Here is a 17,657-nt window from a genome sequence, read left to right as displayed (position 1 = left end):
GAAGGGGCGTGACTTCGGCTGTTTGAGGGCGGCAGCGGCAGCGGCGGAGCTGGAGGTGGCTGGGCTGGTGCGGTAGAGCGCGGCGGAGGGTGCTGGGGGTTGCGGTTCCCTCAGGGTAACGAGGCTCGCGGGCGAGGCAGCGCCTGGGCCCACCCGGGGCGGCTTCCCCTGGGCGTGGGGCTGCCGTCCTTGGTGGGGGCGTCAGGTGCCTCCGCGCGTCGCTCCTTTTCCCCGGCCCGGCCTCGCCGGAGGGCGCTCTGTGCTGGAGCGGCGGCGGCTGGTAGGGGGGCTCTGGGCCGCCTGACAGGGCCCCGCTCGTCCCAGCTTGTGCTGAGGTGACTGCCGCCTGGGGGGGGGGGGGGAGGGGAGAGAGGGGGAGGGGAGCGGCGTTTAAAAGCTGTGGGGGTTTATAGGCTCGTTGTGCCCGTTGGGCACACTGAGATCGTTCATTGTGGTCCCGCGGCCCTCGCTGCTGCCCCAGTTAGCATACAGGGCTAACACAACTGTTATTTTTTCCTCAATGAAAGGTTTTTCTCGTTATGGAGTAACTTCGTTAGCGAGCTCTCTGGGGACCGAGGCTCTCTGCGCTGCCGTCTGTAGCTAACCGGCACGGGGGGCTGGGCTGGGGGGTTGGGGTCCCTCAAAGAGTTTGGTGTTTCTGTCCTCTAAAAGCTGCCCCTGGGCACTGCAGTGCCCTCGGGGTGGGATGGGGTGCCACTTCTCGGGTGGGCAGGGCGTTGTTGTGTACAAAGGCTTCTTCAAAGGAACTGTGGAAAGCTGCAAGAACAGGATTTCTAATCGGTTTGCTCTTACTGGTTTTAAGAGTAATGGCAAAAAACCTCTTGTCTCCTAAAAAGTCAAGTTTACTTTTGCTGTGGTGATGGCCCACTGAATGTGGATGATGGTGTCTTATTTTCTTCAGAGTGTGAGTCAGCTTATTATAGTTTTAGCACAGCTAGCTTATACTGCTTTTGCTGGTGTAAAAACCTACAGGAACGGTCTGGCTGGTGGTGGTTGGAATTCTGCCAGCCACGTGGAAAAGTCAAGCACCTCAGTGGTGTTCTTTCTGACTGTTGAAGACTAAGCAGGTACTAGCACTAGAATATTTCACTGAATCAAGACTGGAGTATGCAAAGTAATGTCTTCTTCCTTATTACAGCTGTACTCTTGCAGCTGGCAGAGCCTTAGATTAATCAGATGCCAAGAAGTTATATGCTACTCTGAAAAATGGAGTGCAGTGCATAGCCCTTGGAGACTTCTAGCATCCTGAAAGCATCAGAAAGTTGTGATTTGCACTAGGCTATTTATACTTCTGTGAGTTTGTTGATGTGCGGAACTCCTGCTGATCTCTTATCTTGTTCTAGATACTAGGTTTACATCTGAAAAGATACGGATACCCGCAACCTGGCTTTTATTCAAGCTTGCATGATTTGTGACACTTAAAAGCTGAAGCTATACCAGCAAAAAAAATTCCAAGAGCACTAACCCTTGAGATAATTAAATAAATTGTAATTACTTTATTGTTTGCAATGTAAAATGTCTTGGGCAGCTCAAAATGCTTTTATTTGCCTGATATTTTTCCAAATAGCTTTTATGCTTTTCTGTACAGTTCTGTTGACTGGAGACCGGCTAAGGCAAGGCAGCGTAACTGTCATCATACTACAGCTATGACTGATTTGAATAATCTCTTAAGGTTAGTGCATCTGTTAATAATCCTTGATGTCTTTTTCTGCAGCACCTGTGAAGCCTTAAAATTAACAGGTTAAGCAGAAGGGCTTAGTGTATGTTTGGGTTCCTTCACACTGCAGAGGTGATTGGAAGAAATGTGCTTTGTCAGCCTAGAATGATATCTCAAGTATCTCTCTTTGAGGTGCAAGGGATGCATCAGAGTTTAGTCTTTGGTATCTATTTCTGGTTCTCACAGCTGTACTTTGAGCATAATGTGAGAGCATCTGTTAGCAGCATCTGCTATCAGAGATAATTAAGATGGGTCACTTGTTTCTTAGTTTGATTGCATTTCCAGCCTTCTCCTGCTCATTTGCCTCTAAACAGTCCCTCCCTTTTAAGGCAACATGTTACTTCAGAGATACTGTGCTAAATGTTTAAGGCTGCTAAAAATACAGTCTTTTTGAATTTACTAATCCTGTATTTTTATACATCTGTTTATTGTAGTAACTGCCTTCAAAGCTTGAAGAGTATTATCCTAACTTGCATTTAGCGATATGAGGATACTATTTATATGCTTTATATTTCTTCTCTAAGTGGATTTTCGAAGCTTAAAATCTTAAAAAGAAATTCTTTTTTTTTCTTCATTCTGTCTTACTTTCTCTGAGAATGGTTATTTATCCACAGAACTACTGGGTTTTTTTCTGTTAGGAGATCTATATTCAGGACATCTTCGTTTAGACAACAGAAATTCTGATCAGAATTTTTTTCTCTGTTACTTTTTTTTTTGTAGCAGGCCTATAGAATATACTTCAGAGTTTAGCCTGGAAGATGAGCTTTATCAAATAGCAGCAACTTCAGTATAAAAGATAAAGCCTTTTTTGGATATCTGAACAAAATCCACAGGACTGTCTTTACACAATGTATGCATAGTGTAAAAATATACATTCTCTGTGTGTCTTGATGTAATAGAAGATTCATCTTCACTTCTTAGAATTGTAGTATAAAACTAGTTCTGCCCCACTGAATGCGATAAGTTATGACTTGAGATGCTGAATACATTTTGAATTGTGGTGGTCTGTAAACCTAATATGTCTTCCTCCTCTGCTCTTGTTTTTTCCTCTTGTTCTTCAACTGAAGTGAGTGAGGTTTTCATGTACTTTAAGGTCTTTAAGACAGGAGTAGTAAAATCCACCCTCTTATTCCTTACAGCACTTCAGAAGACAGGCTTCTTGTATCCAAGATAACTTAATTCCTTTTCCAGTTTGTTTCTTTTAACACATTTTAGGGTAGCCTAAAAGAATGTTGGGCAAGTTCACTGTTCTAATTAACACAGTGTTTTATTAATCTGTGGTGACTGTTCTTTGCTGTTTGTCTTCAGTAATATTTAATCTCCAACTTTCTTGGCCTTTCAGCCCAGGCATAGATCCAAACAGACTCCAGTGAATAATACGTAACAGAAATGTTGCTACGAATCAGCCTATGAAAAAAGGGAATCTTTGGATATTAGGCATAGAATACCAAAGTAAACAAAACTCCTTCACAACTTCCACTTTTTTGTGATGTCTTTACATTAGGATAGGTTTCATGTTCACTCTTGAATCATGTTTTTTCATGAATCATTTTCTTAGTCCTTCCATTTGATTCCCAAGTAGTGTCATTTCAGCCTTTTCTCTTACTCTTCATGCTCTCCCACAATTTGTATTTGGTTTTCTAAAAAGCTGACAGGGAGGAGATGTATTAATCTGAGTTTTCCTTGTTTTGAGGGGTACCTTAGTTCTTCAATACTGAGTTACAGAGTTGTTCTGTTGACCTTAAGGTTGAAAGCTGTGTGTTTAGAACAAGGATATTCTACTTTGAAATCTTAAGACTTATAGCAAGGACATTACACCAGAATAATAATAAAGGGTCATAGGAAAACTAAACTTTGTTATTAACAATGTAGAGAACCCAAGACTGAAAGCTGAAATTTTTTTCTGTCATTTTGGATGTACCTGTATCGTATCCTTGCTGTGGGTCGGCAGACCTTTAGAGGTGGTGAGGCCACATTTCCTATCTGACTGGTTATTCCCCGTGGATATGTCCCCATCGTTCTCCCTGGCTGGCAGCTGCCACTGCTGAGTTGTGTAGCCCAAAGGTGTTAATATAAGCTGTGATGGGTGCAGAACCTGGTGGGACAGGTTGTGGTGCTGGTACAGCTGCAGTCACGTGGCTGGCTTGCTTTAACTCTTCTGCTCGGTCTGCTTTGTGCTAGATATGGGAGTAGGAAGTCTTGACTTTTGAAATGATGAGCCGTATATCCCGTTGGCTTGCCAGGATATGCCCTATTTCTTGTTTCCAGCTGTGGTTTTGGGTGGGTTTTTTGTTCAGCCTGAGATCCTATTCACAGCAGCTGCTTTGAGGGTTGTTTGCATTCAGCTGTCTGCTTGTCCTGTGTGGTTAATGTTTGATACTACTTTTGTAGAACAGTGATTACTTCCAAGCATAAGCGCTCCTTATCAAAAACAAACATAACCACAAGCATGCAAGTCTGGTTACGGTTTTTATCCCTTGCATTGCTCCATCCCATACCTACTTCCAAAAGAGCTTATTATGAAATACGACGATTGCTCTGTTAAGTGAGCTTTCCTTGCTCTTCTCTCTATTGTATCGAAGTTATGGGAGATAGTTTCTCTTGAGGCTTTTGAGTAATAGTCTTTTGAGGAAAACCACAATGCTCTAAGTAAAATACAGAATCTAAATTGATTGTTTGTCTTTATTTGTGCTTGGTTAGGTACTGATAACAAAACTGAAAAACAAAACCAAAAAACAAAACCAAAACATATAGCCCTAGGGCTATCAGGTGTTTGTTTGCGTTAATACATGCATTAGATAATCTTCCTCTGTATGTCTCTTGTCTTAGAATATAGGATCTTTGGGAAGTACAGCAATTATTGCAAACAGAGCTATCAAATAGTACATATCCCAGCACTGTTTTGGAGGATTCTTATAACCACTGCAATAGAAATATATTTAAAAAAAAAGGGGGGGGGGGACGACACACACAGATGGACAAACGAACAAAACCCCTGTGACCTCTTTTAGAAGGCTGTACTTGATGAAAGGCCCCTTGGTGCAGGCAAAGAAAGCAAATATATACAAGCTTGTCTTACAGCGGGTTTAGAATGTAGCTTTTCAGTAAGGTCTGTATTTGATACTGTAATCAAAAAAAAGCTTAGTTTAGAATGTGGAAGTGATGTACAAGTGCAGATCTTATTATGGGGAGCAAATAAATGGGATATTAATATAAGTTGCTTTAGATCCTGTAGGTTGCTGATGCTTAATGAAGGCACATCCTACTGTAAACTGTTCAGTACCCCTTTACTCAAGGGAAAATGGATGAAGCAGAAAGCTGTAGAAGGATCTTGTATAAGCAGAAATCTTGGCTTAAGATGTCCCACTGTGGCTGTGAATTTTTGCAATGACTGTGATGTCAGTGTACTGCTTTAGGCTTTCTTTAAACAATGTCAGGAGAAACTGACTGCGCCGCTATATACTGTATCATAAGGTATTCTGTAGGTTAGGCAAACCCAAGCAAGGAAACAAGACTCTTTCATATCTCCCTAGAGTTTGTCAATGAAAGAGTGGTGAGGGAGAAATAGTACATCACTTTTATTTGATGTAATGACACCCTTTTTAAAAAATGTAGTATAAAAATCTATTTAATATGCTTATTTTATCATTGTTTAACATTTTGGATCATTTTAGCTTTTGAAAGACTCGCCTGGTAACATATACATAGCCTTGTATTCTTACCTCTTCTAATATAAATCCTTACAAATCATGTTAGTCATTCTTCCCAAGATGATTATTTAAAGGATTTTGAAGATCTGAATTGGTAAGAAACTTCCAGTAGCATAAATAGAAATTATTCTAAGCCTTTGAACATCCTGTGTGTTAACAGAAAAATATTTGTAATGTTATAGCAGGAATATACATTAATTTTAATAGTAATCTAGTCGTATAAATAAATACCCAAGAAGAGTATCTCATGCCTTGAAGCCCACCAAATTCTAGACTCTGCTCTTGGAGACTGGATTCCAAAGTGCTGCCTGTTATCAGTAATTGGTTACTGAGTTTGGCAAAAAGAGTAGATGTTCTTGTTGTGGTGTGAATTGACAACTTTTATGGTGTACAAGCTTGATTCTAGGTATTTATTTTTTGAAAAGTTTGCCTCATATTATCCTTTTTTCAAGAGCAAACAAGACTTTCTCCTGTTCATTTTTCAGAGTGCATGTATGCATACTTTATCAGTTCTGGAGTCAGCCTGCAATTTTTGAGGGTTTTGTAATTACCGCTTTCTTAAATAATTTTCTTCTTTCTATTAGTGGTAAAAGAAAATTATTCTTCACTAGACACTAAATCTAGCTATACGAAAGATGCTGAGTGCATAATCTAATTGTGTGGAAATAGTCTTCTAAGTTTTTGGTTTTCCTAGTTGGTGCTTCTAAAAAAAGCTTGTAAATTTCTTTACAAGTTTTAACATATAACTTGGGTTGAGCTATGATTAAGTAAATTTCATGTTAATTTCTTGTTCATACAATTTAGAACAATGTTGGAATAGGATTAGGTGATGTAGTCCTCTAAAAATGCCTCAGCTTTTTCCAGGAGTCGCTATAACACAGGTTCTTAATGATCTGCTAGGGAGTTATTTGTAAGAATGAGATGCACAGCTTGACAGGAATATCATTGTACTGAGCACAAAAGTAACTTGCATTTGGCCTAATTTTAACAGATTGGCCTTCTATTTGCAACTTGGTCTCTCACCTGTGATATAAAGTATTTTTCTTTGAACTTTTACATCTCTAAGTGGGTTTTCTTGGCTTAAATTGTTGCTCAAAATCTAACTTTAAATGTAAGAAAAAACATATTAAATTAAATACCATTTATAAATGTCCATTTTTGTGACTATTATAAATAGTTAAGACAACCATCAATTACTACTGGTTATTTTCCAACTTACAGAATAACAATAAAATACATGGATATAAAAATTAGGGATATAATATAAGGCTTTATTTCACCCATTCGGTCTTATCTATTTACCAAAGATCTTGCAAGTGCTTGCAATTCAGCGCATGAGAGTGGCTTTCAAAATGGGATACTTAATCTCAAAAGCAAAAGGACCTTACTAAGATAAACTCCTTTAACTTTTTAACTGGCTAGTCCGTGGATCTGATGTAGGTGATGTGTTGGTGTAATCTCTTGCCAAAATGTTTTCTAGAAATGCAGCTCATTATTTTGCCATTGTTTTAAATATTCTTGTTTTGATTAAGTCTTTGAATTTGTAAGCTAAAAGAAGAGTGTCAGTGCTGAAGATGATAGCCTTGTAAAGGCCAAATTATTTAAAGTTTGGGGTTGCAACATTATGCCAGGCTTATGTGTCTCTTACCTTTCTAGGAAAGCAGAAAACAGATTCCAAAAAACTCACTTTATTAGCCTGGCCTATGTTTAGTGAAAGGATGCTTTCTATACCCAGAAAATGCAGAGAACCTATGTGGCAAGATAACTGAAGGTGGTGGGAGAAACAGAAAATGCAGAACAGCAAGAAAAGCAACTAGCAGCTAATGCAAAGTGAGCTTGTGTGAGTTGTGGGGAACAGTATTCTGCATCAGTTCAGTCTTAGTGAATCATATAATTCACAGCATTCACTTACACTTAATATTTTGAAAATGCATATGTCTGATTTATTTAAATCCCCCATAAGCATGGAAAAATATTTTGCATGAACTGGCCTTTTATTTTAACTTGGTGAAGAATGCATTCAAAATATGTTTTCTCCTTAGCTTTGAAGAGTTATTTGGGCGGCCGTATGAGCATTCAACAGGGGAAGAAGATTAATACGAGATACCAGCGCTCTTAGCAAGCTAAGAATTCTAACTAGCTCCTGCGCCTTCTTAGAGCATGCACTTTTGTCTGCAGTTGACAGAGAAGTTCATAATATCCATCAGTCTCTCTTCAAGGTGAGTAGTAGCCTTAAATCATTATAGAAAAATTGTAATGCTTTTTTACCTTCAGGAGGCATCACTCTTTGGATCTGGAATACATGTTGAGGCTTGAATTGCTGAATGATGACCACAAAAATTATTAAATAAGCATGTTTCCACTACGGTAAAGTAGTGGAGACTTAGTGATGTTCTAATATAGTGTTGCAGTCTATGTTGTTGCTTAATTGATTTTTCACTTGGTTGCAGATGACTGCACAAGGGATGATTGTAGAAGGAAGCTATACCTGCAGTTTTACCACAGATGCAGAAAGAATGAGACGCCTTCCGACTATCGCTCCTTGCTGACGGCAACAGTAAAAGTAGGTTTCTATTAAGATCTTTTCAGCTAATTCTGTTACAGAGATGGTAATTACACAGGTAAGTGTAACCCAGTTCAGAAATGTGACCCTGCAAATATGTAGATAATGTTTGAAGATCATGCCTATTTAATGTTTCAGGATCTCCTTAATACTTCTAGTTAGTCCTAAAATTTCTTAAGCATCTCCCATGCTTTGCAGTATGACAGCTGTGAGGGACCTGTCTAGGTTTTTAAAAAAACAAACAAACAAAACTGACTTGAGAATTGTCTGATCTTAATCCAACCGTAACTTCCCTTTTCTGTTTTAAAGACCACCTTGCATTTGGTTGGATTTTTTTGTCTCTTAACCTAGATATACTAGAAGTAGTTTTGATTACTGTTTTTGCCTGAATAAAAACCTCTGCAGGTTTTGATGTATGTCAGGTACCTTTCTAATCTGAAAGATTCCTTTCACAGTTGCCAACAGAAGGAAAAATGGAAGCTTGCTATATAAAAAGGACTTTCAAGTGCACAGAACTTTTTCGCCTAGTCTCTAGTTCTTAGTACTTGAAGCGAAACTAGAAGAACACTTTGAAAAAATGAATTCTTGGAGTAACATTCTTAAACAGAAGACAAACTTCTATCACAAGTGTGTCTACTCCTAGAAAAGAGTTAGTTTTCTTTATACTGCTGTTTAGCTTCTGGAGGTGAGCTGGGTCAACTTGAATATGGAGATCTTAACCACTCAAATGCACGTAATTCGTTGCTCTTGTAAGAGGACTATCTAGAGAACTAGAAATCTAAGCTGTTGCTGCTTTGATATTCTAACTATCATTTCTCTTCTTCCCCATAGCAAATACTTTGCTATCAAATTTGTTATTGGTGTCACTGTCCTATGTATTTAATACACCTGAAATGTATAGGAAATTTAACTATATATTCCGCCTTCACACATCTTCTAATAACAGAATCAAAAAAATTATTTTAAGCCGAGACAGTTGCTTTTCTTTGTATTGCAATCTGGTGCTGTAAATGCAGTATTTAATTCCCTTTCTCCTCACTGACCTCCATATTTGACATGTCCCTTTCGGATACTCATGTGATTGGGAGTGCACCAGAGACTTTCTGTTTCAATTCATGGAGTGTTGCAGAAATGTAATGGTAATCCCTTCAAATGTGAACTGGAAATTCTCTGCCACCATCATGGTTTAATGGTCTATTGAAATGTTTAGTAGAGAGACTTGAAATCCAAGTAGGAAGAACTACGGCTGCTGCAGCTGGATTGGTTAACGTGCCTGAAATGCAAAGATCTTGTGGGGTAATCAGAGCAGGTTGTAAATTGACTTCTAATTTTTTGAAACTATTAAAAATAATTGAAGCTGACAAATCAATCAGTTTTCAGTTGGTTTAAGCCCAAACATGTTGCTTTAATATATAAATGAAACACTTTTAGAACTGTTTAAAAAAGTAGGTGTACTACAGTATATGAAAAGTCATAGTTCTTCATTGACTATCTACTGCCCATTAGTGATTTCAGGATCAATGTTAGCTTTTTTTAATTGCCAAAGCAAATGGAGTGTTTGACTTATCTATATTGCTATCAGTAAGAAAAGTTATTAATCTTCCAAGTCTAAAAGACTAAAATCAAGAAATCAGTAAAATTCTTAGAGGATAGTGTTTAGCATCTCAGAACAGAACCTCTTAATTTTTATGCCTTCAATCATCAGTATTTTTTCAAAAAACAGATTACTAACAATCACACTAATATCAGAGTAATGGTCTATTACAGACTACTCTTTTCAGTTGAATGTTTTCTGGTATACCAGGATGAAAAAAGAATCAAATGCTAAATATAAATAATACCAATAATTACTGTATTTCACACTCAAATCTAGCACTAAAACATGGTCAAGCAGGAATCGCTACCTAAACTTCCTTTTATATATATTACAGCTTCCTACTATGCTTGGACAAATTCCAAGTTTTTTGTGTGGCTTAAAATAGAGAGCACAGTTACACTTTCTACAACATCAGGAAGTATCTGATTAATGGACACAGTTTTGTAGTTTTTTTTTCTACACCTCACAACACTGACTTGATACTTGTGGCTTCTGGCACATACACGATGGTAACAGCACAGCAATGAGAAACAATGACACAGAATTTTATTTACATATAACCAACTTCTCTTCAGGGGAATATGCTAGTGTTACAGGCAATCAGTTAAAAGAACCTGGGCTTGTGGTGGAAATAATATACCTTACATAAGTCAGATCTCACACCTGCTTTCCAAGAAGTTAAAAATTATAGTTTTGTAATCTGGAACAGCTTTCAATTTCCTCTTGGGCTATTGTCATGCTTCATTATTCTATCAAGAGAAAGTTTAGCTTGTTTGAGAGATGTCACTTAAAATAGTCCCCATTCAGAACCGCAGTTTAAATGTCTTTCAATCCATTAAAATTTTAAATTCTGTTTCATTGCACTTCTGGGTAACAGAATTTGACTTAGTTAATATGAGACAGCTTTGAAATAGTTCACTGAATTTCTCATGATTCATAACACATGGAGTGATTAAATATCTGTCTGGGATTGCTGCTTAAATGGTATAAAATGCATGCAATACTGTTACATATAACTTCTTATCATTATTATTATATAGAAATTGCTTAATTAAAATTTCACTTTCTTGCACTGATTCTGTGTAAATGAATCAACGTCCTTCTTAAAGTTTTTATCTGTATTTGTTAAGAACTTTTTATTGGAAGTATACAAATTTCGCATCTTTTCTTGTATCAAGAGCACAATAGTAAAAGTCAGTTTCTCTTGGAGGGAAAGTAACTGCCCTCATTTGCACTTGAGTAAAAAATATTCTGAGATTAAGAAAACAATAAAATCTGTACTAATACCATTATTTTAGGTGTAGATGTTTGAAAGTCTTTCTATGAAACTGGGAATCTCTCTTAGTTCTGGCTTTAGATCATGAAAGGTCAATAATGTTTTGACAGTGGGAAGGAGAAATTACAACTTTTCATTTATATTTCAAATGAAGTTCACATACTGGTGCTGAATGAGAACTAACCTCTGCAGCTGCAGGACAGCTGTATCAGTACTGAACTGAAGGCTTTAAAAATCTTGCATAGTTACATGGCGTAGACTTAATAGCTATATTTTTCTATTTATTGTAAATGTGTGAAGTAGATGAAAACACAAGCTTGATAAAGCCAGCTATCACTTCTCTGTAGTGCATCGTAACATGCCCGTGGCTTTCATAGTTAAAGCTTTTAGGAATGTAGTTGCTGAGCATGAGCAACAGGAGTGTACCAGGGTTTCATGCAAGACTGCTGACCTGGTAGATGCCAGCTGAGTGCAGGAGCTGTGAGATGTAAGGTGTGCCTCTGGGCATCGGACACACTTCTGTTAAGTGTGAGCGAATACTTGGATTGGATGGAGTTGAACTCAGTGAGTGACTATGCAAGACCAGAGAAGATACGCTTGAAGGCATTAATATTTTTCTGGCTGAAATACAACTTCAAGCATCTTTTTAAATCTGATAGAAATAAGCTTGTGTACATTCCACATAAATAATGTGTAAATAAATGATAGGCACTAGAGATCAAAAGTTTGTGTAGAAAATGCCAGTCTGTGTATTAATGGGCACATATGTCCTGAAGCAGGGTGCATATATTTTTCACAGAACTAGACATGTTATAAGGACATATACGCAAGTCTCCTAACGGGCAGTTGCTCTCTGCAAGTTGTGGTTGCAAGGTGAGTATTTGATTATCTTCTAATACTGATGAGTATTTAAGTTTTAGTAACACTGTACACATAAATGCATTTAAGGTAGTGATATCCATCAGTCCATTAAGCAGAATGCAACTTTTGATTTAACAGAATTCATAATATATTGTTGTATAAACTTTTTAATTAAAGTCTAAAATCCAGCAGAACATCTCTAAAAGAAAACTAAAAAACCCCGCCACAAATCTAAATTATAGACTTGGAATATCTGTGCCTTTTTGATTTTAAGAGCTACTCTACAGAAAATTCTTGGATTCCCTTGTGATAAGGGGATAGTGGGATTCTTGCAGGCTTCTACATGTGCTCTTAATGTCTTTGGAAGAATTGCTTACCACTTCACTTGGACTAAGTCTTATTGAACAAACTGATCCTTCAACTTCAGTTGAAGACACGTCATGAGCTTGTGAGGCCATGTACAAGCATTGTCACCCATACGTTAAGTAAACTTCCACCTCTTCCACTGCCAAGCAGGATCGCTGCCTTAGGCCAGTCACCCCTTCCTCAGGTTAAACCTTCACTTGGGTGATTGACTGTCAGGGGCTCTTCTTCCGATACTATTTCAGTTCTGGATTTTAAAGTAATTAATTCTGTTTTCATGACTGGCTTGATCACTTCCCATAGTACATTTACTCATAAAAGTAGAACAAAACATAGTAGATACTATATGAGGTACAATCAAGTAGATGGGTGGGATATAGAAAACCAAACTGGCAAATATTTGGTAGTGATGAAATAATAGTTAATAGACTGGAACTCAGCCATGCTATTTTCAGAGCAAACTTTATGTGAAAGAATAAGAGAGTAGGGGAGTATACTATTCTTTATTTAAAAATGAATTTGTTCTAACATTATATTCTTACACTTTTATAAAGCTTATTTTTCATGTCCTTAGTCTGAAATCGGATTCATTTACTGTCCTTGCATCTGTTTGAAGTTGGTATGGATTGAGGTGAACACACCTGGCTATTTTAGGCTTTTTTTCCCTCTCCTGTCGTGAACTTTTCCCATTCTTCAAAGGATTCTTTTTTAGTTTCCAAGTTGGTTGCAATTCTTTTGAGTTACTGAAGCTCGTTGAAAACCAAAAGGACAGTAGAAACAGTGAGGGCGGTTCAGGTTTTAAATGTGAATATGCTTGGATGCATAGGATTGGAGTATGGTGCTTTGTTGTAAATTAAATACTGCTTTAATGATTGAAGTAAGTCAGCAAAAAATATTGTGCCATCTGCTTAATTGGCTTTCTTTTATTAAATGGTAGTGTAAAAAGAAACCACAGGTACACTCTTGACAGCTATTGATGTTAGTGCTGAGTCCGATTCCTTAGAATGAATACTAGGCGCACACTATCAAAACTAGTGACCTACCTTATGGTCATGATTAAATCCTCACTTAAAACCAGCCTCAGATGAAACCTAACATGTTTGTTATGACAAAATCACTCAGAAATAAAATACAGCTTTCACTTCCCATACCAACTGTACTTCATCTGTTGGTTTGTGTTTTAACTTGTGTGTGCAGGTTAACATTAGTATCAGGGGGAGTTTTACTTTGTAGTGTGTTCATGCTAAGATTAGTACCACTGCAGGTCAGCGTGCTCTGTTGTTAAATATGTACAGGGAGGTTATACTTGTAGCTCAGTGGTGGTACATCTTTTAAAGTGTTTTGAATGATAAAGGCTGTGGCATTTGGCGTGGCGTGTCACTGCTTTGTCTGCAGTGCTAGTTTGTCTACCTATTTTCAGGCAGGTAACTGGCATTTCTTAAGCCTAGTGAGTTTAGACCTGTACAGTTAATGAGTGTCCTGTGCAAACAAAAGCAGATTATATGGTTTGTTTTTAAACAGTTGACAATGAAAAAAAACCAAAAAACATTTCCAAACAGGACTGTCAGATGCAAAGGCTAATCTTCCACCTCTTGTTTTAGCACCTGCTAAAGGATTTGGACTTCTCGGATACTCTTAACATCAACCTGCAAAATGGCCACTGCCTGGAGGGACACCTGGCCTTTTGCCAATGCCAGGTGAGAGTGACAAAGCTCTGTAGTGGTTTGGCTTGACTGTGAATCGTTTCTAGTTAAAACCTTCACAATGCTGACAGCCATAAATCTATTCTAACTGGAGAACTTTATTTCATTTAAATAATGAAAACAATGGTCATCTCCAAGCCAGTCTCAGCCTGAAGGATGCTGTTTCTAAATTGAGATAATTAGATACCGCTTTCTAAACATGCAAGTCCAGTGGGTTTCTTTAGCTTTGTCATAATAACCAGTGTACTTACCACATAGATGCTTGTGTGGTTGTTACTGATGTCATCCAAGCAAAATGAAATGTTATTCACAGTAGAAATACTCTTATTATAAATCATATTATTGTATTTAGGATTTAAAAGAGGTAGAAAAAAACCCAGATATTGCTGTAGATGTAATATAAAAATAATAATGCATATTTCCTGATTTCAGTATTTTTTTTACTGGGAGAGAGGAAGAAGGCTCGATTTTTAAGACAGCTGCAGAAACAAATGAGTGCTAAACTGTAAATAAATAATTTTCTTACATCGCTACTTGAGTTTAAAGTTCTTAGTGTAAACTTTTCCATAGTGTGGGGGGGGGGGAAATAATTTTCTGGATGTCCATAATTCACTGACAGTAGATCTGAAAAAGTAGATCACAATCAACTTTAAGTACTTGATGACCCTAAGCAGACATGTGTCCTTGCTTGCAGAGTTGCAGACCTCAAGAGGAAATGCCTTCTGGCCTGCAGGAAGGTTGGCTAGCTTTTCTGTAGGGTTTTGCCTTTGGTTTTGTAGACAAGTGTGGGATGGAGAAAGAAAAATGAGACACTGAACACTATTTTCTCTACTAATTTAAAAAGGGATTAGACCTATGCTGACTATCTTGCAGGTAACTGTTTCTGGTAGTTTAGCTACTGTGCCCGTCAGATCTGCTCTCAGTACTTGCAGGCTTCTTGGTGTTGGTCAATAATTTGGATGTGTTAGAACAGAGGTTTTGCAGCAGCCACGATCACAAGGGGAGGGAGAGGAGGGAAGAGGCTTAGAGTCAGCTTGAGCTTCTACTCAGTGAAGGCCAGTGCTTAGAGAGGAGCAGACAAGTGACGCTCCATTGATTTGATTTGCAGCAGGGCAAGCTGATTGTTGCTTTGAGTATATTTTTTGGCCTCCTTAAGGAGTGAAGGTTTTTCTCCTTGGTAGGAGTCATAGTAATAGCCAAGTGTGATGGTTAAATGTTTGAGTAATTTGCCATCCCTGTATTTAATAGATATATAAAATACAATCTTAAAATCTGCTGATGTGCTTTCTGTAGTTGTGGAATGGAAGTGGCTGTTTCTACTGCTTGTTAGGCATGCAGTGCTGTGGGGTTATCTGAGAGAGCACGGTAGCTGTGAGCTGACATAATCTGGAAGGCGTTATCAGAACTATAAAAGATTATTACAGGAATTGTGTAGGGGTTTTTCAGAGTTCGTCCTCTTGGCATGGGTTGATTCTTTCAAGGTCATAAAGAGGAGGTAACTTTTCTCTGTGGTCATTGTAGACAGAATAAGTAATTGGTTTAATCTGTAACAAAGGTTACTTAAAAGTGAAGAAGTGTGTGACCAATTCATACTGAAACACGTTGCCTGGACAGGAACAGGAATTGGTGAGACACACACCCATCAGTGGTAAAATGGGTATACACAATTCCGCATTGGATGTAGGATAGCACATAGCTTTTAATTTTAATGATGTTCTGCAGCACAATGTCAGCTGAAGGAGTATGGTAGCTTTGCAGTGGTCCCTTGCCTGAAACCTGATTCAGGTATGCAGGATACTTGAAAGGAATAGCATATTGGACTATTTTGCATTGAAGTGCAAAGTTAGATGTTGGATTACCTGCTTGAGGAGATGGAACAGTCAAAAGTTTATAGCAGGTTTAATACAGTAAAATGAAACATTGAGATGGCAATTAGCCTTTCACTTACGGATGAGGGTAATTGTTTAGGTAAAGTAGATGTGGGGGAGGGTGACGAGATACAGAAACTACAACTGTCTTACGCTATTTGTTGTGTTTTGTCACAGCTATTCATGTTAAACCAGTACAGCACCAATGAAGAGCTTAACTAAGACACTGCTGACACCATTGGCAATAGTGGAAGTCCTGTAACCACACATGCCTTGCCCCTTCTGTTGCGCTCCAGCCTGTGAGAACTTCTGAAAATTTTAAGAAGGCTTTTCTATTAAAACAAATGTTCATGAATGTCAGGGTTGTACGTTTGTAATACTAAATTAGAAGCTGCTAAACAGTCACAAAATAAAGTTACCTGTTTTACACAGTTGTCACCAGTTTCACTCTGTTGAATTTCATCTGACTATTCAAGTTAGAAAGGGCAGGTCCCGTCAGACCTAGCTTTCAGTGCATGTTGGATGGGATGGATGGAATTTCTCTAAACTCATGGAAGTTCCATCAGTTGTTTTTGCATTTTACCTTAGAGATGAAGGTGAAAGAACAGGATTTAGACTCAACTAGAATTGTTGGTGTTACTTGCCTAATAACAGACAGTTTTGAAACAGTTTTATATAGATCTCTTGAATATAAAATTTGCTTGGGATCCTGTATTTTCAAATGTGTTCACTTCCTTTATGACTTGAAGTGAAAAAATTAAGGAAATATTGAAATAATTGTAGTTTAAAAAGCAGTCAAGTAGACTAATGTGAAAAGCCACCTTAATACAGTTACATACAAGCCAGTCGAATACCGGATTTAAAAATTATTTAACAGCCATACTACTGAAATATCAAGTATACTTGTATTTAATAAATACAAAAATAAATACCTGATATCAAGGTTAAATTATTGCTTATAGAGTGAACATAAAGAAACAATGCCAGAAACGCTGATCCAACACTGATCTTGAAATTTTATGTAGATTTTTCCACCTTCTGAAAGAGACAATTACTTTCATAGAGAAAGTAGTTTATATGCCTATGAAACACACATTAAATTACTGAGAGTAAATTCTGTAATGCATTAAATAGATCATAGGTACTACCTGTAACCATAATAAGCGCAGTACTATTTCAGAAAATGAGCCAAATTTTTAAACAATTGCAATGTCTTTAGAGATGGGAAGTCATTCTTATTTTTTACATTTCTGGTATGTATGACAGCTGCTTTTCATAATTGTTGGGGGAAATTTTTGCTGGTAGTGAATAGTGAAGTACTGAATAATATGTGTACTCATCAGTATATCAGAGTAATTAAATCATGTTCTTTTTGCAAGACAGGCTGTCCAATGCTTTCACTATGGATTATGTAGTGGAGCACTTTGCGGTCTAGGTGGTTACACAGAGACTTCAGCATTGTGTTTTTCTGATACTGCTTGCTTAATTTGCTCTGTCATAACTTATGTTGTCAGATGTGTTTTAATTATTGAATTTGTTCATTCTATAAATTAAATCAACTCATAAATTTAATTTTGTCAAGAAACAATACCAACTATAGACCTTAATTGAGCAAAATTTCCCTGCAGTGCAAACTGTGGAAAATAGTCCCGTGCTTCAGAACTAAGTAATGTCTTTCTGCAAGACCTACAAACTTATTTTTATCCTGCAGCTTTTTTTGCAGCTTTTTTCATTCATTTAATGCATTAGCTAAAACCATTAGGAACTGTCAGCCCAATAACTTACTATTTTTCAAGACTGCCCCTAATACCTGGTTTTTAAAAATGTATATATGACTTTTGTGGTGATAGTCTAATGGCAGTGCCCTCTTGGAATAGCTAACTAATCCTCAGAATGATTGCAGCCCACCTAACTCCTACCTATGCATTTATTTGTCTGTTGATACTACAATATCTGAGGGTTGTGCACACTTACAAAT

General features: G+C 37.6%; 1 long non-coding RNA gene across 5 annotated transcripts; it reads left to right on the top strand.

Annotated features, from left to right (window-relative positions):
* Nucleotides 1-19: 19 nt before the first annotated feature.
* Nucleotides 20-16,106, top strand: LOC129785640 (uncharacterized). Of its 5 annotated transcripts, none has more exons than XR_008749793.1 (6): nucleotides 20-67; nucleotides 1,610-1,693; nucleotides 7,491-7,667; nucleotides 7,899-8,011; nucleotides 13,710-13,805; nucleotides 15,857-16,106. It is a non-coding gene; the product is annotated as an uncharacterized LOC129785640 (long non-coding RNA). The 5 variants fall into 5 exon arrangements; XR_008749790.1 differs by lacking the exon at nucleotides 20-67 and adding an exon at nucleotides 74-335; XR_008749792.1 differs by lacking the exon at nucleotides 20-67 and adding an exon at nucleotides 396-925.
* The last annotated feature ends 1,551 nt before the right edge of the window (nucleotides 16,107-17,657 follow it).

The sequence above is a fragment of the Falco peregrinus genome, chromosome 14 (genome assembly GCF_023634155.1).
Source record: "Falco peregrinus isolate bFalPer1 chromosome 14, bFalPer1.pri, whole genome shotgun sequence".
Taxonomy (NCBI): Eukaryota; Metazoa; Chordata; class Aves; order Falconiformes; family Falconidae; genus Falco; species Falco peregrinus.
This window is presented reverse-complemented; position numbering and strand designations above follow the sequence as displayed.